Genomic DNA, 23127 nt, shown 5'->3' with positions numbered 1-23127 from the left:
TTTCCCATATCCACATATGACCTAAACCCTAAGCCAAACTCGGTCCTACCGATTCTTTCTATCCGGCGCCACCGAGTTTCACTTGTCATAAGCCACTGCCAAACCCTAGCAATTCGGTTCTACCGATAGGGATCTCGGTCTCACCGAGATGGGATTGCAAACTCTCCGTTTCCCTTTCGTAACTTTTCGGTCTTACCGAAAGAGCGAATCGGTCCCACCGAGATTGCAGTGTAAAATCTTTGTTTCCTTTTTGTAACTTTTCGGTCTCACCGAAAGAGCAAATCGGTCCCACCGAGTTTACCTGACCAACTCTCTGGTTAGCTTATTACCAAACTCGGTCTCACCGAGTTTGTGTAATCGGTCTCACCGAGATTACGTTATGCCCAAACCCTAACCATATCGGTCCTACCGAGTTGCATGTCAGTCCCACCAAAAATCTCTAACGGTCACTAGGTTTACCTTTTCGGTCCGACCGAGTTTGTTGATTCGGTCCCACCGAGATTGGAAAACTGTGTGTAACGGTTGGATTTTGTGTGGAGGCTATATATACCCCTCCACCTCCTCTTCATTCGTGGAGAGAGCCATCAGAACACATACACAATTCCAACTCATATGTTCTGAGAGAGAACCACCTACTCATGTGTTGAGACCAAGATATTCCATTCCTACCATATGAATCTTGATCTCTAGCCTTCCCCAAGTTGCTTTCCACTCAAATCTTCTTTCCACAAAATCCAAATCCTATGAGAGAGAGTTGAGTGTTGGGGAGACTATCATTTGAAGCACAAGAGCAAGGAGTTCATCATCAACACACCATTTGTTACTTCTTGGAGAGTGGTGTCTCCTAGATTGGCTAGGTGTTACTTGGGAGCCTCTGACAAGATTGTGGAGTTGAACCAAGGAGTTTGTAAGGGAAAGGAGATCGCCTACTTCGTGAAGATCTACCGCTAGTGAGGCAAGTCCTTCGTGGGCGATGCCCATGGTGGGATAGACAAGGTTGCTTCTTCGTGGACCCTTCATGGGTGGTTGCTTCTTCATGGACCCTTCGTGGGTGGAGCCCTTTGTGGACTCACGCAAGCATTACCCTTCGTGGGTGGAGCCCTCCGTGGACTCGCGCAACCGTTACCCTTCGTGGGTTGAAGTCTCCATCAACGTGGATGTAGGATAGCACCACCTATCCGAACCACGGGAAAAACATCCGTGTCTCCAATTGCGTTTGAATTCTCCAAACCCTTCCCCTTACATTCTTGCAAGTTGCATGCTTTACATTCCGCTGCTCATATACTCTTTGCATGCTTGCTTGATATGTTGAAATTGTGCCTAAAACTCCACTCAAACCAAAAAGGCCTAAAAATTGCAACTTTAGAACTAAGTGTCTAATCACCCCCCCTCTAGACACATCTACTTCTAGATCCTACACGTAATCAAGCTTGATGCCCAAGTTGGCGCACCAAGTTTTTACCTCGTCGGCGGTAAGGTTAGAGCAGTTGTCAGTAATAATACTGTGCAGGACACCGTAACAGTGTATGACACCGGATATGAAGTTTATTACCGATCTGGCCTCGGCTGTTTTAACTGGTTTAGCTTCTATCCACTTAGTGAACTTGTCGACCATTACCAACAAGTATTTCTTCTTATGGCTTACCCCTTTAAGAGGTCCGACCATATCGAGCCCCCAGACCGCAAAGGGCCAAGTAATGGGGATTGTTCGGAGGGTGGTAGGCGGCATGTGGCTTTGGTTAGCGAAAAGCTGGCATCCAACGCAGCGCTGCACGAGGTCTTGTGCATCTGCCCGGGCTATGGGCCAAAAGAAACCCGTGCGGAAGGCTTTACTTACAAGGGCCCGGGCTGCGGCATGATGGCCGCCAAGACCAGCGTGTATTTTAGCCAAGAGCTGTCGTCCCTCGTCTTTGGAGATACATCGTTGAAGGACCCTGGTAGTACTTTTCTTGTATAGTTCTCCTTCATGAACTTTGTAGGCTTTCTAACATCAGATGATGCGACGGGCCTCAGTCTGATCCTCAGGGAGCTCATTCCTAGAGAGATAGGCAAGGAAAGGCTTGGTCCATGGGGCAATTATTTCCATAATTTTGTGGGTCGATGGTGTTATTTCAGTGCATGAGCCCCCGATGATATCGGGACTGTGTTCGGAATCGGGGGGTATGATCGGCTCCTGGTCGGTGCTCCCGTTCTCGTCCTGCCACACCACGGATGGCTTGAAGAGCCTTTCCACAGAGGTATTAGGTGGGAAGGGGTCATGTATAGCACCCATGCGAGCAAGGATGTCCGCGGCTTGATTACTCTCTCGAGCCACGTGATGAAACTCGAGACCCAAGAACCAAGCTGATATTTGGAGTACGGCGTTGCGGTAGGCCGCCATCTTCGGATCTTTTGCGCTGAAGTCTCCGTTTATTTGGGACATTGCGAGGTTGGAATCCCCGCGCACCTCAAGGCATTGTATGCCCATGGAGACAGCCATTCGGAGACCGTGCAATAGGGCTTCACATTTGGCTGCATTGTTAGAGTCTATATACAGTATTTGGAGCATGTAACGAACTGTGTCTCCTGTGGGGGATGTCAAGACAACACCAGCCCCTAGTCCGGCTAACATTTTAGAGCCGTCAAAGTGCATCACCTAGTTAGAATACGTGTCATGTTCTTTAGGGAGTTCGGCCTCAGTCCATTCGGCGACGAAGTCAGCCAACACCTGAGATTTAATGGCTCGGCATGGTTTGTATGTTATTTCAGATGGTAGGAGCTCAATGGCCCATTTGGCAATCCTGTCGGTGGCATCCCGGTTGTTTATAATATCATTGAGTGGTACTTCGAAAGCCATCGTGCTTGAGTATTCTTGGGAGTAGTGTCATAGCTTGCGGGATGCCATAAAGACCACATATGCTATCTTTTGATAATGCGGGTATCGGGGTTTGCATGGTGTGAGGACCGTCGATACGTTATATACTGGTTTCTGGAGTGGGAATTTATGTCCTTCCTCTTGTCGTTCGATGACGAGCACCCCACTCACCACCTGGTGAGTTGCTGATATGTAAAGCAGCATTGGTTCACCGATGTTTGGTGCCGCCAGGATGGGGTTGCTTGCTAGCAAAGTTTTTATTTCCTCCAGCCCTGCTATTGCAGCATCCGTCCACACAAAGTGGTCGGTGCGTCGGACCAGGCGATACAGTGGCAACACCTTTTCTCCTAATCTGGAGATAAAGTGGCTCAAGGCTGCCACGCACCCGGCTAGTTTTTGGACCTGCTTCAGGTCGGTTGGTGTTGCCAATTGTGACAAGGCTTGAATTTTGGCTGGGTTTGCTTCGATTCCCCTATTGGAGACAATAAACCCGAGTAGTTTGCCGGCGGGAACGCCGAAAACACACTTTTCTGGATTGAGCCTTATGTCATATGTTCGGAGGTTGTCGAATGTGAGGCGTAAGTCATCCACCAATGATTCACATGCTTGGTTTTGATGACTACGTCATCTACATATGCCTCCACAGTCTTGCCAATGTTTATTCCAGGCACGTTTGAATCATGCATTGGTAAGTGGCGCCGACATTTTTGAGCCTGAAAGGCATAGTGTTGAAGCAGAAAGGCCCATACAGGGTGATGAATGCCGTTGCGGCTTGGTCGGAGTCCTTCATCTTAATTTGATGGTATCCGGAGTATGCGTCGAGGAAACACAGTAAATCGTGTCCCACGGTTGCATCGATAATCTGGTTGATGCGAGGTAGTGGGAAGGGGTCCTTAGGGCAGGCCTTGTTAAGGTCTTTGAAATCGACACACAGGCGCCAGGATTTATCCTTCTTTGGTACCACGACCAGGTTTGCTAGCCAATCCGGATGTTTGATCTCTTTGATAAACTCGGCTTTGAGTAGTTTGGCCAGCTCCTCCCCCATAGCATGTCGTTTGGGTTCGGAAAATCGCCGGAGCATTTGCTTGACCGGCTTGTATCCCTTCAGTATATTGAGACTATGTTCGGCCAGGGCACGTGGGATTCCTGGCATATCTAAGGGGTGCTAGGCGAAGATGTCCCAATTCTCACGCAAGAACGCACGTAATGCAGCGTCGACCGTCGGGTCCAGCTGCGCCCCAATGGAAACCGTTTTCTTGGGATCCATCGGGTGGACTTGAAATTTGACTATCTCGTCAGCTGGCTTGAAAGAGGTGGATTTGGGCCTTTTTTCAAGAATTACATCATCCCTATCCACTGTGGAACGTAGTACGGTGAGTTCCTTGCCCGCTAGGGCTTCGGACAATGCCTCAAGGGCCAAGGATGCGGTTTTATTTTCGGCGCGAGTGCTATGTCCGGATCACTATAGATAGTGATAACACCATTGGGCCTGGGCATTTTGAGCTTCATATACGCGTAATGAGGTATAGCTTGAAAGCGTGTGAATGCATCTCGCCCTAACAGGGCATGATATCCGCTGTTAAAGGAGCCACCTGGAAGATTATCTCTTCGGACCTATAGTTTTCTGGTGTGTCGAATACCACATCCAGCTTAATTTTCCCCCAGCATCTTGCTTCTCTGCTGGGAATGATTCCCCTAAAGGATGTATTGCTCTGCTCAATGCGACTCCTCTCCATTTGCATTTTATTGAGCGTGTCCTCGTAGATGAGGTTCAGTCTGCTGCCACCGTCCATTAGCACTTTAGTGAGCCGAAAACCATCCACAATTGGGTTGAGGACCAGAGCGGCTGGTGCCCAGACTGAGTGGGATCTTGGTTCGTCATTGGCATTAAAAGTAATTGCTATAACATTCCAAGGGTTTATTGTTGCTACATGGCAGACTTCGGCAAGGTCGCGAAGCGCCCGTTTGCGTCGATTATTTGATGAGAAGGTCTCGAAGACTGTGAGTACTTCGGGATCATGTTCCGAAGAGTACTTTTCTGGTGTAGTATTGGCGAGTGTCGGATGTGGGGTTCCGGCAAACCCTTAAGGTTCGAACACTGGGGTGCGCGCGAAGTCTTTCCTTCCCACCGATCTACACCCTAGCTCGCTAAGATCTCGCGGATGAACTCGACGAACTCGCAACACAGAAAGACACGAGGTTTATACTGGTTCGGGCCACTGTTGTGGTGTAATACCCTACTCCAGTGTGGTGGTGGATTGCCTCTAGGGCTGATGATGAACAGTACAAGGGAAGAACTGCCTCCTGAGGTTGAGGTGTTCTTGTGAGTAGACTCTTGATCGGGTTGGATCAAGCTAAGATGAGACGATGTGCCATCCGAGGAGATCCTCTAATATGCTGGCTAACTCTACTTATATAGGCCCTGGTCCTCTTCCCAAATATCGAGCGGGAAGGGAGCCAACAACGGCGGGCCAATTTGAAGGGGGACAGCTAGTACAAGCTATCCTGACAAAAGTGGTCTTCGCCTGCGAAAAGCTCTGGTGGTAACGCCGTCTTGGGCTCCACGATGACCTCCATCTTGCCGTCCTCCTGGTCTTGGTCTCTTTGCACCAATATAACAACCTTTGCCTGATGCCTCGGTACTCTTCGCCTGCGATGGCCTCCTTAGCACCAAAGAGGAAACAAGGACGCTGCGCGCACTGGCGCCCGCCCGGTGCTCACCTGGTGTCATGCGTCATGGCTCACGTCACAAGGGCCTCGTGAGGTTTGCCCCCGCCTTGATATCTCCGCTCCTCGTGAGGCTGCCTGGCTAAGCTACTCCAGAGGAGGTCTTGCGTCATCTGCCTCGCGAGGCTTGGACCCTCGCGAGGGTCTTGGATGCTTTGTTGGTGAAGATGGGCCGTACGGCCTGCTGGCTTAGCCACGCCGTGGGCCGCAGGCAGGCAAGTCTAGGGACCCCCATTCCTAGAACGCCGACAGTGGCCCCCGGGCCCAAGGTGCGCTCGGGCTTGGCTTCGTGGCGAAGCCAAGGGCCAAATTCGGAGCACCGCGGGCCCCCAAAGCCCGTGACCTTGGTTGACGCGTGGCGGTTGATTGGACGTGGGCGTCTCCGCTTCCCCATGCTGCCTCGGCAGCTGCACGACTTGACAAGTCCCTGCGACATGCACGGAAAACTGTCATTACCTGCGATCGTAGGAGATGTCAGTTAGCCTTCTCTTGCTATAAATGGGGAGGGGGTGGAGCCCCCGTTGCCCATCTCTTCCTCGCTTGCTTGCTTATTCCTCCTTGCTCCACTGCTGACAACAATGGCGCCCATCAGAAAGTTTTCTACTGAAGAGAAAGGAAAGGCTCCCCGTGATGATCCGGGGCCCCTTCCGCTGAAGAAAAGGTCGATCCATCGCCGTGATGAAGCGGCAATGCAAGTGGTGTTGAGGCCTTGGTGCGAGCGGCCTCCTCCGGGGTACTCGCTGCCCTCGTACGCCCAAGACGAGGGCTCGAGAGGACGAAGTGACGAGCAGCGCCGCCCACGCCGCATCCGGGGTCACTGCGCCATGGCGACGCGTGCCGTCGCCCCTGGAGTTCACGCTGCGGACTCCTCGCGCGAGTTGCTGTTGTGGGTGCCGATGCCTCCAAGCTCCTGGATCCGCTTCCCACGGTTCTTCTCCGATGTGATGCCGCCGAGGGGGCCTCTCGAGCTCTGGCTGCAGCTCTCCGGCGACCGGAGCGGAGATCGAAGCGGTCCCCACCAGCAAGATCTTCATGACTCGCGGCTGGGGCGAGATCGCGCGGGTCTGCCATGCGAGGGGCGCCCTCGCGATCCACTTCGAGTACGACGGTGTCTCCATGCTCTTCTTCAAGGTCTTCGATGCTGAGGGCCGCTGATAACCCACATGTATAGGGGATCAATTATAGCCTCTTTCGATAAGTAAGAGTGTCGAACCCAACGAGGAGCTAAAGGTAGAACAAATATTCCCTCAAGTTCTATCGACCACCGTACAACTCTACGCACACTTGACGTTCGCTTTACCGGAAACAAGTATGAAACTAGAAGTACTTTGTAGGTGTTGTTGGATAGGTATGCAAGATAATAAAGAGCAAGTAAATATAAAGTAGGGGCTGTTTAGATGAAGACACAACTAAATTAGTTTTAATAAAGAGCTTTTGTCAACAAGAAGGTTATTTGTCCCTAGCAATCGATAACTAGACCGGTAATCATTATTGCAATTTTATTTGAGGGAGAGGCATAAGCTAACATACTTTCTCTACTTGGATCATATGCACTTATGATTGGAACTCTAGCAAGCATCCGCAACTACTAAAGATTCATTAAGGTAAAACCCAACCATAGCATTAAAGCATCAAGTCCCCTTTATCCCATACACAAACAATCTACTTACTCAGGTCTATGCTTCTGTCACTCACGCCACCCACCACAAGCAAATCATAAACATATTGCAAACCCTACAACGGGAATCCCTCACGCTTGCGCGACATGGAGAGCACCATAGGACAGCACCAATAATAAAGCATACAACTCAACCCAACCACGATCATCAAATAGCCATTAGGACAAACAGATCTACTCAAACATCATAGGATAGCCATACATCTTTGGGAAATAATATATAGCGTTGAGCACCATGTTTAAGTAGAGATTACAGCGGGTAAGATAGAGGTTACACCGCTGCATAGAGGGGGGAAGAGTTGGTGATGATGGCGGTGAAGTTGGTGGTGAAGATCGCGGTGATGATGATGGCCCCCGGTGGCACTCCGGTGCCACCGGAAGCGAGGGGGAGAGAGCCCCCCTCCTTCTTCTTCTTCCTTGACCTCCTCCCTAGATGGGAGAAGGGTTTCCTCTCTGGTCCATGGCCTCCATGGCGTTGGAGGGGCAAGAGCCCCTCCGATATTGGATCTATCTCTCTGGTTCTGCATTATCAGATTCTTCCCTTTCACCGTTTCTTATATTCCCGGAGATCCGTAACTCCGATTGGGCTGAAATTTTAACACGATCTCTATCCAGAAATTAGCTTTCTTGCGGTGAAAGAAGGGCTCCAACCGCCTTACGGGGTGGCCACGAGGGTCAGGGGCGCGCCTAACACCCTGGGGCACGCCCCCTACCTCGTGCCCCCCTCGGACACCGTCTCGCGTGGATTCTTCTTCCCAAAAATCATATATATTCCAAAAAAAATCTCCATCAAGTTTTATTCCGTTTGGACTCCGTTTGATATGGATATTCTGCCAAACAAAAAACATGCAACAAACAGGAACTGGCACTGGGCACTGGATCAATATGTTAGTCCCAAAAATAATATTAAAAGTTGCCAAAAAGTATATGAAAGTTGAGTAATATTGACATGGAACAATCAAAAATTATAGATACGACGGAGACGTATCAGCATCCCAAGCTTAATTCCTGCTCGTCCTCGAGTAGGTAAATGATAAAAAAGATAATTTTTGATGTGGAATGCTACCTAGCATAATCTTGATCATATGTATAATCATGGCATGAATATTAAGACACGAGTGATTCAAAGCAATAGTCTATCCTTTGACATAAAAACAATAATACTTCAAGCATACCAACCAAGCAATTATGTCTTATTGAAATAACATAGCCAAAGAAAGCTCATCCCTACAAAATCATATAGTCTGGCTATGCTCCATCTTCACCACACAAAATATTCACATCATGCACAACCCCGATGACAAGCCAAGCAATTGTTTACTTTCACGCAATACATGAGCGTGAGCCATGGACATAGCACTATAGGTGGAATAGAATATGATGGTGGAGAAGACAAAAAGGAGAAGATAGTCTCACATCAACTAGGCGTATCAATGGGCTATGGAGATGCCCATCAATAGATATCAATGTGAGTGATTAGGGATTGCCATGCAACGGATGCACTAGAGCTATAAATGTATGAAAGCTCAACAAAAGAAACTAGTGGGTGTGCATCCAACTCGCTTGCTCACGAAGACCTAGGGCACTTGAGGAGGCCCATCATTGGAATATACAAGCCAAGTTCTATAATGAAAGATTCCCACTAGTATATGAAAGTGACGACATAGGAGACTCTCTATCATGAAGATCATGGTGCTACTTTGAAGCATAAGTGTGGTAAAAGGATAGTAGCATTGTCCCTTTTAATTTTTTTCTTTTTTTATTTGGCCTTTCTTTTTTTATTTGGCCTTCCCTTTTTTATTTGGCATTTCTTTTTTTTATTTGGCCTTTCTTTCTCTTTTTTTGGGACAATGCTCTATTGAATGATGATCATCACACTTCTATTTATTTACAACTCGATTATACAACTCGATACTAGAACAAAGATGACTCTATATGAATGCCTCTGGCGGTGTACCGGGATGTGCAATGATCTAGCGTAGCAATGACATCAAAAAACGGACAAGCCATGAAAACATCATGCTAGCTATCTTACGATCATGCAAAGCAATATGACAATAAATGCTCAAGTCATGTATATGATGATGATGGAAGTTGCATGGCAATATATCTCGGAATGGCTATGGAAATGCCATGATAGGTAGGTATGGTGGCTGTTTTGAGTAAGGTATATGGTGGGTTTATGGTACCGGCGAAAGTTGCGCGGTACTAGAGAGGCTAGCAATGGTGGAAGGGTGAGAGTGCGTATAATCCATGGACTCAACATTAGTCATAAAGAACTCACATACTTATTGCAAAAATCTATTAGTCATCAAAACAAAGTACTACGTGCATGCTCCTTGGGGGATAGATTGGTAGGAAAAGACCATCGCTCGTCCCCGACCGCCACTCATAAGGAAGACAATCAATAAACACCTCATGCTCCGACTTCGTTACATAACGGTTCACCATACGTGCATGCTACGTGACTTGCAAACCTCAACACAAGTATTTATCAATTTCACAATTACTCGACTAGAATGACTCTAATATCACCATCTTTATATCACAAAACTATTGCAAGGAATCAAACATATCATATTCAGCGATCTACAAGTTTATGTAGGATTTTATGACTAACCATGTGAATGACCAGTTCCTGTCATCTCTCTAAATAGATATAAGTGAAGCACGAGAGTTTAATTCTTTCTACAAAAGATATGCCCCTCTCTAACAAGTATAAGTGAAGAAAAAGAGCATTCTACAAATGGCGGTTGTCTAAGTGAAGAGAAACAGGCAATCCAAACTTCAAATGATATAAGTGAAGCACATGAAGCATTCTATAAAGCCATACTCAAAAGATATAAGTGAAGTGTAAAGAGCATTATATAAATCAACCAAGGACCATCTCATACCAGCATGGTGCATAAAAAAATAAAAACCTAAATGCAAAAGACGCTCCAAGACTTGCACATATCGCATGAACGAAACGAATCCAAAAACATACCGATATTTGTTGAAGAAAGTGGGGATGCCTCCCCAGCATCCCCAAGCTTAGACGCTTGAGTCTCCTTGAATATTTACTTGGGGTAACTCAGGCATCCCCAAGCTTGAGCTCTTGCCTCTCTTCCTTCTTCTCACATCAAAACCTTCTCAATCATCGAACACTTCATCCACACAAAACTTCAACAGAAAACTCGGTAAGATCCATTAGTATAATAAAGCAAATCACTACTCTAAGTACTGTTGCAAAACAATTCATATTTTGTTTTTGCATTGTGTCTACTGTAATATAACTTTTTCATGGCTTAATACACTGATATAAATTGATAGGTTCATCAAAACAAGCAAACTATGCATCAAAAACAGAATCTGTCTAAAACAGAACAGTCTGTAGGAATATGAACATTCACCATACTTATTATACTTGAAAATTCTACCAAAATTAGGAAAAATAAAAAAATTGTATATGAAGACAGTGCAAAAAGAATCATAACCATTTGACGTTCCAGCTAAAAATGTAAAATCGCGCACTACAACCAAAGTTTCTGTCCTGCACCGTACAAACCATCAAGCAAATGTAAACATCATAAAGGCAAACCTTGGCACGTTATTTTTTATAATACAATGAAATTGTACAAGGGGATAATTATTTTTGTTGAAAGGTTTCTGTAATTAAGATTCACAAAGTTGCCGTGAGCATGAACAAAGTTCAAGGAGCTCTCCCACTTCAACAGTGCTTACCTTTCTCACTTTCACTTTCCTTTTTGAAAAGTTTTGGGTTCCCCTCTTTATTTTTGTTGTTTTTAAACTATATGAAAGCACTCAACAGAAATAAATGACTCTCTAAAACTTTCGGGTTGTCTCCCTGGCAGTGCTTTCTTTAAAGCCATTAAGCTAGGCATATAGTGCTCAAGTAATGAATCCACCCGGATCCCAAGGTATATCAAAGCCAATTTTAATTAACAATGATTTATAATTTAGTAGTGAGCAAAAGGTAACATGTATCATGTAATGACGAAGTCTAACTCTCTTCCTATGCATCGGCATGTCATAAAAGAACAATTCATGCACACCTAGTAAAGGCCAATGCATAGTATAAACAGTTTCTTGCAATTTTATCATGTGGGAAGCATAGAGAGGTGGAGATATAGTCCCTCTCTCATAATAATTGCAAGTAGGAGCAGAAAACACATGCATATTATATTCATCAAAATCATCATGTGCAATGGTAAAAGGCAACCCATCAATATAATCCTTAATAAGTGCAAACTTCTCCGATATAGTGTAGTCGGGAGAATTCAAAAAGATAATAGGACTATATGTGTGGGTGCAATAGCAACAATTTCATGTTTAACATAAGGAACTATAGCAAGTTCATCTCCATAAGCATAATTCATATTGGCATCTTGGCCACAAGCATAGCAAGCATCATCAAAAAGGGATATTTCAAGAGAATCAACGGGATCATAACAATCATCATAGCAATCATCCTTCGGTAAGCACGAAGGGGAATTAAATAATGTATGAGTTGAAGAGTTACTCTCATTAGAAGGTGGGCACGGGTAGCTAATCCGCTCTTCCTCCTTTTGTTCTTCGCTCTCTTCCTCATCTTTTTCATCCAATGAGCTCACAGTTTCATCAATTTCTTCTTCCATAGACTCCTGCAAAATATTAGTATCTTCTTGGACAGTAGAGTATTCCTCAATATATGGTTTAACATAAGCATTAGAAGCATAATTCTCATAACAATATTCAAGTATGGCAAAATTTTCAGATTTGTGAAGAGTAGCATCATACTTTTCAATCAAAGAAGCAATTTCAAAAGCACCCTTAAAAGCAACAAATTCTTCAATTTGTTGAACATCGTAGTAATTATAAACACCCTTAGCATACGAAGATACGATTCCATTATTACTAAACTCACATTGATAGGAGAGGTGTTTCTTAGGGTCTTCAGAACAACAAGTATAATCATATATTTCACATAAATTCCAAGCATAGCATTGCAAACGTTGAATTTGACCCCATAATAGTTTCCCTTTTTCAGATATACGGTATCGCACATAACAAGCATGCTCCTCTAAGGATTTGCCCACAACTAAGCTAGTTGGGGTTTCAGCACGAGCACATAGGGATCGAAGATGATCCAAGTAATAAGCTTCAGTAGTGTGATAGATTTTGATTGGTTCTTCAACCATTGGTTCAGTAGGTACAACTAATTTTTTTGGTATTTTGCGTTTCCTACCCATAACTAAAGATAGAAAACAGCTAAGAACAGCAAATAAAAATTACTTAGTGATAAAGCAAACAAGCACACACGAGAATATTCACCCCACGCTATTGCTCCGCGACAACGGAGCCAGAAAAAGGTCTTGATAACCCACAAGTATAGGGGATCAATTGTAGCCTCTTTCGATAAGTAAGAGTGCCGAACCCAACGAGGAGCTAAAGGTAGAACAAATATTCCCTCAAGTTCTATCGACCACCGATACAACTCTACGCACACTTGACGTCCGCTTTACCAGAAACAAGTATGAAACTAGAATTACTTTGTAGGTGTTGTTGGATAGGTATGCAAGATAATAAAGAGCAAGTAAATATAAAGTATGGGATGTTTAGATGAAGACACAACTAAATTAGTTTTAGTAAAGATCTTTTGTCAACAAGAAGGTTATTTGTCCCTAGCAATCGATAACTAGACCAGTAATCATTATTGCAATTTTATTTGAGGGAGAGGCATAAGCTAACATACTTTCTCTACTTGGATCATATGCACTTATGATTGGAACTCTAGCAAGCATCCGCAACTACTAAAGATTCATTAAGGTAAAACCCAACCATAGCATTAAAGCATCAAGTCCCCTTTATCCCATACACAAACAATCTACTTACTCGGGTCTGTGCTTCTGTCACTCACGCCACCCACCATAAGCAAATCATAAACATATTGCAAACCCTACAGCGGGGATCCCTCATGCTTGCGCGACATGGAGAGCACCATAGGACAGCACCAATAATAAAACATACAACTCAAACCAATCACGATCATCAAATAGCCATTAGGACAAAATAGATCTACTCAAACATCATAGGATAGCCATACATCATTGGGAAATAATATATAGCATTGAGCACCATGTTTAAGTAGAGATTACAGCGGGTAAGAGAGAGGTTACACCGCTGCATAGAGGGGGGAAGAGTTGGTGATGATGGCGGTGAAGTTGTTGGTGAAGATCGCGGTGATGATGATGGCCCCCGGTGGCACTCCGGTGCCACCGGAAGCGAGGGGGAGAGAGCCTCCCTCCTTCTTCTTCTTCTTCCTTGACCTCCTCCCTAGATGGGAGAAGGGTTTCCCCTCTGGTCCATGGCTTCCATGGCGTGGGAGGGGTGAGAGCCCCTCCGAGATTGGATCTATCTCTCTGTCTCTCTCTGGTTATGCGTTCTCAGATTCTTCTCTTTCACCGTTTCTTATATTCCCGGAGATCCGTAACTCCGATTGGGCTGAAATTTTAACATGACCTCTATCCAGAAATTAGCTTTCTTGCGGCGAAAGAAGGGCTCCAACCGCCTTGTGGGGTGGCCACGAGGGTCAGGGGCGCGCCTGACACCCTGGGGCGTGCCCCCCTACCTCGTGCCCCCCTCGGACACCATCTCGCGTGGATTCTTCTTCCCAAAAATCATATATATTCCAAAAAAAATCTCCATCAAGTTTTATTCCATTTGGACTCTGTTTGATATGGATATTCTGCGAAACAAAAAACATGCAACAAACAGGAACTGGCACTGGGCACTGGATCAATATGTTAGTCCCAAAAATAATATAAAAAGTTGCCAAAAAGTATATGAAAGTTGAATAATATTGGCATGGAACAATAAAAAATTATAGATATGACGGAGGCATATCAGCCGCCGCCTGGAGTGCTGCTCCAGAGAGGAGCGTGAGGCTGACGCGCGTCCCGCTTGCAGCCACTCCAGCAGCAGCAGCCCTTGGGAGTCCAGCAGCTCTCCTGAGCTCTATGAGACTCCGGAGACGAGCGATGACAGCTACGTGCCCCCGAGCTCTCGCCGCGCTTGGAGCGGAGCTGCGGCGTCCGGCCATCGCCGCCGCTGATCTGGATGGGGTTGGCGCCAGCCTCCCGTGGCCCACTGTTGATGATGGTGTCCACCACGGAAGGATGTAGATAGTATTCCCCTTAGTATTAGCTTTTGTTTCCTGCGATGAATCATGAATTACCCCGTGGGGGCATGTAATGATCCGTAATGTCTTTTGTGCTTATCTTCCTTGTTATGAGATTTTGGTGAACACATGTCCCGTTAGGGCTCGGTCCCCTCTTTCTTTCCTCGCGATAGCTTGTTGCTCTACGCCGACAGGTCCCGGTCCCCAGGCAGGCTACAGCCGTCGCTGGTATGCCAGGTTGCGTGCCGTGGTCAAGGCCAGGAGGTGTGCAGCCCGAGGTCCAGTAAGAGCCCCTGAGGCGCGATGCTCAGGAGGTCCCCCTTAGTGCTCAAGCAGCCATGGTAAGGCGAGAAAGGGAGTTGACGTGGCCGCAACAGGGTTGTGACAAGGCATGGGTGACCATTAGGCCCAAACGTTTAGCCGATCCGAGTGCTGGACTTATCTTGTTGATCTCGTGGCGACTCCTGACATTGTGCTAGGGCTTCGCGTCTACTCGTGCGGCATAGGTAGGCCGGCCCATACGAGTTTCCCTCCCCTCATGCTCTCCTTAGTGCTCTATGTCCTCAGGTCCCAGCCCTCAAGCAAGCTCAGCCGCCGCTGGTATGCCAGGTCGCGATGCCGTGCTCAAGGGCAGGGGGTGAGGGCTGGAGAGCCAGTAAGAGCTCCCGAGTCGCGATGCTCAGGAGCCCCCCTTTTAACGTGCAAGCGAATTGCACGAGAGAAAAGGAGACTCGCGGTGCCACCTGCTATTCTTCCCGCGGGGTCCCTGTGAACAGGCACAAGAAGAACATGGTTTTCCGTTACAGGCATCAGCCTGCCGCTGGTTGGTCCGGATGTAGTGAAGGCACTGAGGGCCTGGTGAGGTGACATGCGCGGGGCGTGCCGCTAGCCAGAGCTCGACGCTTAGATTTGTCGACGTGGCAGGGACGGACCCATGCACCAGCGACGTGCCTGTGAGGAGGCCCCGTGGGAGGCAATGATCGAGTAGGTGATAACCGTGGGCAGGTTAAGCAGGGAAGGCAAATCAGCTTGGATAAATGCAGGAAGATACATGCCACCGGGTCCGGCCCGAGCGGCTTGGGGATGATGCAGCCTGAGGGGCGCCCCCAACAAGGTAAGCTAAAGACATAAGCAAAAGGGATACATGCCGCAGGGACGGACCCACGCGGCCTGGGAATAATGCATCCCGAGGGGCGCTCCTAGCTAAACGAGCTTGGAAGATGTCACCTGGTTCTGTAGAAGAAGTAGAGTTGGTGCAGCTGAAGGCGTGCATTGAAGAAATGACTCCTCATGAGCCGCCAGAACCCTGAGCCTCGGGAGGCTCTGGGGGCTCAGGAGGTTCCCTGAAGACCGTCTCCATCTCCTCCAGAACGGCGTGGTACCTAGCTTCCTGAGCCACCAGGACACGTCGCATGTTGCGCTGATAGGTCGATGTCATGCTCGGCAAGCCAAAAGGCATATGAATGTAGCTGTGTGGCGGGCCCTCGCAGCGGCCCACACGTGAAGGCCAGAAACGCTCCTGAGATGCGGCTATGTTGATCCCTGGGACGTCGATGCAGACACGCAGCCCAGCATCCTCGCCAGGATGCGGAGCTGCGCCTCGTGGGTGGCTGTCGCCGCGCATGGCTCTTGCTTCTTGCAGTTCCAGGGTGGTCTTGGTGATAAACTCCTGAGTGGTGGGCACTCCTTGCCCTGTGCTCTCTTGAGGGTCACGTGTCGCGAAGCACGCCTCCAAGTGGTGCCCAAGTGCCTCGCTCGCGAGGTTGGCAAGGTCCGAGGCCCTCCAGAAGAGAGCCCCGAGCTCTGCTTGAGGAGGGCGCCGGGCGCGCCTTCCTATGCGATGGAGGGAGGCGCCCCTGGAGTGGGCGCTGGTCCTGACGAGGCTCCTGCCGCGACACCATCCTCCTGAGGTCCTGCACGGTGCGGCTTCTTCTTCTTTGGGATGGCCTCCAGAGGGCCTTCATTTCTGCTGTCGGGGTCGTCGGTTGCTGCGGCTTAAAAGGCGCGCTCGACGGAGCACACCGCATCCCTCTCTTCACACGGGACCGTGATGATTCCTCCGCTTCCTGGCATCTTGAGAACGTTGTAGCCGTGATGAGTGACTGCCATGAACTTCGCCAGGGCTGGATACCCAAGGATGGCATTGTACGGCAGGCGGATATGCGCAACGTCGAAGTCGATGAGCTCAGTGCGGTAGTTCTTGCGCTCCCCGAAGGTGACAGGCAGGCGGACCTGTCCTATCGGTGTGGTGGAGCCGTCGGTCACTCCCGAGAAAGGCTTTGTGAGCTGGAGCTGTTCATAAGGCACTTGGAGGTTGTCGAACGTGTCGACGGACAAGATGTTGAGCCCTGCGCCACCGTCGATGAGGGTCTTGGTGACCTGCACATTGCTGATGACTGGGGAACACAGCATAGGGAGGGCACCAGCGGTGGCTGCATACTTGAGCTGATCCGCCGAGTTGAAAGTGATGGCGCATTGGGACCACCTGAGCAGGCGCGTAGCCTCAAGTTTGGGGAGCGCCACGTTCACCTCGTGAGTGAACTGTTTGAAGGTGCGCTGAGAGGCTGGGGCCTGGGCGCCGCCCAAGATGCAGGCGATCGCACGCGGCTCCTGGAAGCCCCCAGCGCCCTCGTCCTGGTGGTGGTCGTCGTTCCTTCTTGGTGGCGGCAGCGGGGGAAGACCGGCGTTGCCCTGGGGGCGATCTTCACGCGGCGGGTCCCTCCAGGCGCCCTCGCGAGGTTGGTCCTGCCAGCGGTCCTCACAAGGCCGGTCGCGCCACTCCTGGCGCGGGCCACGGTCGTCCCAGCGTCCGCCTCCATGTCCTCCTCCGCGATCGTAGCCCCGGTCGTTGCGCTCGGGGCGTCGACCGTAGCGTCCTTCAGGTATGGCTCTGAGCTCTTGACAGTCACTGGTGTTGTGGGTGTTCAGGTTGTGGAAGGCGCAGAACGGTCGGTCGTTCTTGGATGACTCGGGCTGATCTCTGCCCCGCTTGATGTAGGGCTCCACTGCGAGCACAGCTGCTTCCTTGCGCTTCACGTCCTTGGCCTTGGCCTTCTTCTCCTCAGCGCCCACAGCTAGCGGCTCAAGGAGAGAGAGGCGCCCCTCCTCAGCTCTTCCGCAGTTGGTCGCCAGGTTGAATAGCTCCTGAGATGTGCAGAGCTCCTCGTGGATGGCGAGCTCTTCCTTCATCTTGACATCACGGACGCTGTCGGAGAACAAGGAGATGATGGCCTCGTCCGTGACCTTGGGGATCTTGAGGCGGGTGTTGTTGAAGCACTGGATGTACTTCTGGAGGGTCTCTCCTGGTTGCTGCCTGATGCAGCGTAGATCACCCACGGCCGGTGGGCGGTCGCGAGTGCCCTGGAAGTTGGCGACGAAGCGGTCGCACATCTCGTCCCAGGAGGAGATCGAGCCGTGCTGCAGGTTCAGGAGCTAGGAGTAAGATCCATCCTTGAGAGCCATGGGAAACTAGTTCGTCATGACCTTTTCGTCGCCGTTGGCCGCTTCGATGCTCAGCTCATAGAGCCGCAGGAACTCCGCGGGGTCGGTGGTACCGTCATAGCGAGGGGGCAGATCCGGCTTGAACTTGCCCGGCCAGGTGACGCTACGCAGCTCGGGGGTGAAGGCGCGGCAGCTAGCCGTGGTTGCCGGGGCCCGCTTCGGAGGTGGAGCTTGGTCTTGACGAGGTCCGCACTGCACTGCTGCGGGCGGTGCGCGGTCTTGACGAGGTGGTGCGGGGAGCGCAGGTGCAGCTTCTCACGGCCACGGAATTTCTTGGCAGCTTCTCTCTTCGCGCGCGGACGCCGGGCGCGGCGGATCATGCCGCAGAGTCGTGCGCGTTGGTGCCAAGGCGCTTGGGGCAAAGGTGGTGGAGGCACGCCACGAGCCCCGTCGCCCGCGACTGGTTGAGGGGGAGGCAGAGAGTGGGACGACGCCGGAGAGCCCCCTGCGGCACGAACGAGCTCGGCGACGCGGTCGAGCCACTCCTCGTAGAGGTCGTCGACGGGGCGGTAGCACAGGAGCTCGTTCGTCGCAAGGAGCGCGGCCCGTGCCTCCATGGGAGCGCGGTGCGCATGAGACGAAGAACCGGCAGGGGTCAGCAATGGAGTGGCGGTGCGGCTGTCCTACCACACCGAAGGATGCAGCGAGGACGCCTGCTGCTCGTTCACGCCAGGCCGGTGGTAGCGTTGGCGGCGGGAGACGGAAAACGGCGATGTGGCCCGCCGACGGGAGCCGTCTGAGCGACACGGGCGGTGAGGGCAGCCCGACGCTCAGCTCAAGCACGGCGAGCGTCCGCCATGGAGACGACGGAGCGACAGAGTGACGAACTGATGGGAGGGAAGCTACGGCGCACCCCTACCCAGCGCGCCAAATGTCGGATGTGGGGTTTCGGCAAACCCTTAAGGTTCGAACACTGGGGTGCGCATGAAGTCTTTCCTTCACACCGATCTACGCCCTAGCTTGCTAAGATCTCGCCGACGAACTCGCAACACAGAAAGACAAGAGGTTTATACTGGTTCGGGTCACCGTTGTGGTGTAATACCGTACTCCATTGTGGTGGTGGATTGCCTCTAGGGCTGATGATGAACAGTACAAGGGAAGAACTGTCTCTGAGGTTGAGGTGTTCTTGTGAGTAGGCTCTTGATCAGGTTGGATCAAGCTAAGATGAGATGATGTGCCATCCGAGGAGATCCTCTACTATGGTGGCTAACTCTACTTATATAGGCCCTGGTCCTCTTCCCAAATATCGAGAGGGAAGGGAGCCAACAACGGCGGGCCAATTTGAAGGGGGACAGCTAGTACAAGATATCCTGACAAAAGTGGTCTTCGCCTGCGAAAAGCTCTGGTGGTGACGCCGTCTTGGGCTCCATGATGACCTCCATCTTGTCATCCTCCTGGTCTTGGTCTCGTTGCACCAATATAGCAACCTTTGCCTGATGCCTCGGTACTCTTCGCTTGCGCTGGCCTCCTTAGCACCAAAGAGGAAACAAGGACGCTGCGTGCGCTGGCGCCCGCCTGGCGCCCGCCTGGTGTCGTGCGTCATGGCTCACGTCACGAGGGCCTCGTGAGGTTTGCCCCGCCTTGATATCTCTGCTCCTCGTGAGCCTGCCTGGCTAGGCTACTCCAGAGAAGGTCTTGCGTCGTCCGCCTCGCGAGGGTCTTGGATGCTTTGTTGGTGAAGATGGGTCGTACGGCCTGCTGGCTTAGCCACGCCGTGGGCCGCGGGCAGGCAAGTCTGGGGACCCCCGTTCCTAGAACGCCGACAGCAAGGATACCCTCACCGCTCTTGGCCACCTGCCGGAGTATCCAACATGCTCGTAGGTAGTGAGTTGGTTCGGTATTTGGCTTCGTATGTATTTGACAGGGTCTGTCGAGCCATTCTTCGAAGACAATTCTGTGTCTCGTAAAGGGCTTGAATTTCTTCTCCATGGTATGGTGGTTAGGTTCCCTGTGAGGTGTTGGGGAACGTAGCAGAATTTTAAAATTTTCTACGCATCACCAAGATCAATCTATGGAGTCATCTAGCAACGAGGGAGAGAGGATTGCATCTACATACCCTTGTAGATCGCGCGCGGAAGCGTTCAAGAGAACGGGGTTGATGGAGTCGTACTCGACGTGATCCAAATCACCGATGACCTAGTGCCGAACGGACGGCACCTCCGCATTCAACACACGTACGGTTGGGAAGACGTCTCCTCCAACTTGATCCAGCAAGGGGGAAGGAGAGGTTGATGAAGATCCAGCAGCACGACGGCATGGTGGTGGAAGCAACGGTGATCTCGGCAGGGCTTCGCCAAGCGCAAGGAGACGGAGGAGTGTCACGGGAGGGAGAGGGAGAGGCCAGGGGCTTGGGTGTGGCTGCCCTCCCTCCCCCCACTATATATAGGGTGCCTAGGGGGGGCGCCGTCCCTAGGAGATCCAATCTCCTAGGGGGGCGGCGGCCAAAGGGGGTGCCTTGCCCCCCAAGGCAAGGGTGGCGCCCCCACCCCTAGGGTTTCCAACCCTAGGCGCAGGGGGAGGCCCAAGGGGGGCGAACCAGCCCACTAGGGGCTGGTTCCCCTCCCACTTCAGCCCATGGGGCCCTCCGGGATAGGTGGCCCCACCCGATGGACCCCCGGGACCCTTCCGGTGGTCCCGGTACAATACCGATTACCCCCGAAACTTTCCCGATGGCCGAAACTTGACTTCCTATATATAAATCTTCATCTACGGACCATTCTGGAACTCCTCGTGACGTCCGGGATCTCATCCGGGACTCCGAACAACTTTCGGGTTACCGTATGCTAATATCTCTACAACTCTAGCGTCACCAAACCTTAAGTGTGTAGACCCTATGGGTTCGGGAGACATGCAGACATGACCGAGACGCTTCTCCGGTCAATAACCAACAGCGGGATCTGGATACCCATGTTGGCTCCCACATGCTCCTCGATGATCTCATCATATGAACCACGATGTCGAGGATTCAATCAATCCGTATACAATTCCCTTTGTCAATCGGTACGTTACTTGCCCGAGACTCGATCGTCGGTATCCCAATACCTTGTTCAATCTCGTTACCGGCAAGTCACTTTACTCATGCCGTAATGCATGATCCCATGATCAACCACTTGGTCACATTGAGCTCATTATGATGATGCATTACCGAGTGGGCCCAGAGATACCTCTCCGTCATACGGAGTGACAAATCTCAGTCTCAATTCGTGCCAACCCAACAGACACTTTCGGAGATACCTGTAATGTACCTTTATAGTCACCCAGTTACGTTGTGACGTTTGGCACACCCAAGGCACTCCTATGGTATCCGGGAGTTGCACAATCTCATGGTCTAAGGAAATGATACTTGACATTCAGAAAAGCTACAGCAAACGAACTACACGATCTTTGAGCTAAGCTTAGGATTGGGTCTTGTCCATCACATCATTCTCCTAATGATGTGATCCCGTTATCAATGACATCCAATGTCCATAGTCAGGAAACCATGACTATCTATTGATCAATGAGCTAGTCAAATAGAGGCTTACTAGGGACATGTTGTGGTCTATGTATTCAAACATGTATTACGATTTCCGGATAACACAATTATAGCATGAATAATAGACAATTATCATGAACAAAGAAATATAATAATAACCATTTTATTATTGCCTCTAGGGCATATTTCCAACAGTCTCCCACTTGCACTAGAGTCAATAGTCTAGTTACATTGTGATGAATCGAACACCCATGCAGTTCTGGTGTTAATCATGTTTTGCTCTAGGGAGAGGTTTAGTCAATGGATCTGCCACATTCAGGTCCGTATGTACTTTACAAATCTATATGTCTCCATTTTGAACACTTTCACGAATGGAGTTGAATCGACGCTTGATATGCCTGGTCTTCCTGTGAAACCTGGGCTCCTTGGCAAGGGCAATAGCTCCAGTGTTGTCACAGAAGAGAGTCATCGGGCCCGACGCATTGGGTATGACTCCTAGGTCGGTAATGAACTCCTTCACCCAGACTGCTTCTTGTGCTGCCTCCGAGGCTGCCATGTACTCTGCTTCACATGTAGATCCCGCCACAACACTTTGCTTGCAACTGCACCAGCTTACTGCCCCACCATTCAAAATATACACATATCCGGTTTCTGACTTAGAGTCATCCAGATCTGTGTCGAAGCTAGCATCGACGTAACCCTTTACGACAAGCTCTTCGTCACCTCCATAAATGAGAAACATTTCCTTAGTCCTTTTCAGGTACTTCAGGATATTCTTGACCGCTGTCCAGTGTTCCATGCCGGGATTACTTTGGTACCTTCCTACCAAACTTATGGCAAGGTTTACATCAGGTCTGGTACACAGCATAGCATACATGATAGACCCTATGGCCGAGGCATATGGGACGACACTCATCTTTTCTCTATCTTCTGCCGTGGTCGGGCATTGAGCCGTGCTCAATCTTGTACCTTGCAACATAGGCAAGAACCCCTTCTTTGACTGATCCATTTTGAACTTCTTCAATATCTTGTCAAGGTACGTACTCTGTTAAAGACCAATGAGGCGTCTCGATCTATCTCTATAGATCTTGATGCATAATATATAAGCAGCTTCTCCAAGGTCCTTCATTGAAAAACACTTGTTCAAGTAGGCCTTTATGCTTTCCAAGAATTCTATATCATTTCCCATCAACAGTATGTCATCCACATACAATATGAGAAATGCTACAGAGCTCCCACTCACTTTCTTGTAAATGCAGGCTTCTCCATAAGTCTGCGTAAACCCAAACGCTTTGATCATCTCATCAAAATGAATGTTCCAACTCCGAGATGCTTGCACCAGCCCATAAATCGAGCGTTGGAGCTTGCACACCTTGTCAGCAGTCTTAGGATCGACAAAACCTTCCGGCTGCATCATATACAATTCTTCCTTAAGGAAACCATTAAGGAATGCCGTTTTGACGTCCATTTACCATATCTCATAATCATAGAATGCGGAAATTGCTAACATGATTCGGACGGACTTCAGCTTCGCTACGAGTGAGAAGGTCTCATCGTAGTCAATCCCTTGAACTTGTCGATAACCCTTAGCGACAAGCCGAGCTTTATAGATGGTTACGTTACCATCCGCGTCTGTCTTCTTCTTAAAGATCCATTTATTTTCTATGGCTCGCCGATCATCGGGCAAGTCAGTCAAAGTCCATACTTTGTTTTCATACATGGATCCTATCTCG

Source organism: Triticum dicoccoides, chromosome 1A, assembly GCF_002162155.2.
Source record: "Triticum dicoccoides isolate Atlit2015 ecotype Zavitan chromosome 1A, WEW_v2.0, whole genome shotgun sequence".
NCBI lineage: Eukaryota > Viridiplantae > Streptophyta > Magnoliopsida > Poales > Poaceae > Triticum > Triticum dicoccoides.
This window is presented reverse-complemented; position numbering follows the sequence as displayed.